This window comes from Cavia porcellus, unplaced genomic scaffold (genome assembly GCF_034190915.1).
Source record: "Cavia porcellus strain 051 isolate PalLab524CR breed Dunkin Hartley unplaced genomic scaffold, mCavPor4.1 scaffold_8, whole genome shotgun sequence".
NCBI lineage: Eukaryota > Metazoa > Chordata > Mammalia > Rodentia > Caviidae > Cavia > Cavia porcellus.
The window spans coordinates 81,718,642-81,719,985 of record NW_026947491.1 but is presented as its reverse complement, the minus strand read 5'-3'; the positions used below and the strand labels follow the sequence as shown (position 1 = coordinate 81,719,985).

At 33.9% G+C, this 1,344-nt stretch overlaps 1 non-coding gene across 1 annotated transcript; it reads left to right on the top strand.

Moving 5' to 3' along the window:
- Nucleotides 1–543: 543 nt before the first annotated feature.
- Nucleotides 544–679, top strand: LOC111753319 (small nucleolar RNA SNORA2/SNORA34 family). The gene has a single exon (XR_002788137.2). It is a non-coding gene; the product is annotated as a small nucleolar RNA SNORA2/SNORA34 family (small nucleolar RNA).
- The last annotated feature ends 665 nt before the right edge of the window (nucleotides 680–1,344 follow it).

Sequence of the window (1,344 nt, the reverse complement as noted above, 5' to 3'; positions counted from 1 at the left end):
ACTAAGTGCAAGTAGAAATTTGAGTTTTGTTTTTCAGTATTGCCTCTTTCAAAAGGCAACTATTGGGATGATTTATTAATAGAAGATATTTTTTTCTCTAGCCATAACTCCGTAATTATGATTTCATTTGAATTCTGAGCAATTTTTAGCTTACTAACCACTCCAAGTTTATTCGAAAAAATTAACAGTTTGCTCTTTTCTGGAGGCAGTTTCCAGATTATCATACACTGGTTTTAGTATAACACTTTATTACTGTATAGTTAGAGAAAAGACATATCATCAAAATACAGAACTCCTGAAAGTCTTATTTGTGCAATACATGGCAATTTTATATTTAATTTTTAGTCCTATAATTTTAAAGATGAATACTAGTAAAGAAACTGATAAGTCAGTAATCAATTGTATTAATTTTTGATTAGGAATATATATTAGTTCCACCAGACTTACCCTTCACATAGCGGTTTAGCACTGTAATTGCATATCTACTAATTCAATTCAATACATATTTATTAACTATTTAGTGGTTTTCAAAATAACAAAGATCTGGCCCTGAACCAAGGCCAGCAGCTTCCTGATGCTGTTGGTTTCAAGCAAGAGCCTAAAGAGATGTCTTTCTATGGTGTGTTGGTCATTTCAGAGCTTGGGCAATGAAATGGTCAATTCATTAGAAAAAACAGCTTGAAGCAACCCCTCTGCTCCTGGTGAGCAGCTGTGCGTGTGGCAGGATGGGAGCACCGGTGTTTACTGAGAACCATGCCATGCTGGGACCTGGAGCACCAGGAAACCAAGCAACCCCTCCCACCTTGCCTGTTTTATTTTGTTGAAAGTATGGAAGCTATTTTGAAGAGAATGAGAGACTTTACGATAGCCATTAGTGACTTCCATATTGTCTGGTTTTGAAGACCTAAAATGCCTTCTTTACTCAATTTGGATCAGTTTTATACCATGTTGTTTTGTATGAATTCACTGTATGTGAAGACATGGATAACTATTTGGAAGAAAACAGACAATATGATAGGTAGGGAAGATATCAAATAAGCTAGCTTTGAAATTTATATTTCTTACATTGCTTTCATATGTCCTATTTGTTCTGTTATGTTGTGTTTAATGTTATTCCCTTTAAAATAAAAAATAAAAACTATTTCGAGGAAAACAAGAGACATTATGGTAGCTACCGTTGATGTCCTGTTGTCTTGTTGTGAAGTGCTGTGTTGCTTGCATCGCTCTGTTTTCATTTGCTTTGATTTGTTTTGTTTTCTTTTGTTTTATCCTCTTTAAATAAAAAAAAAGAAGAAAAAACACAAATAACAAAGATAGCATCTTCATTCTCTTTTGGGTTGCTTA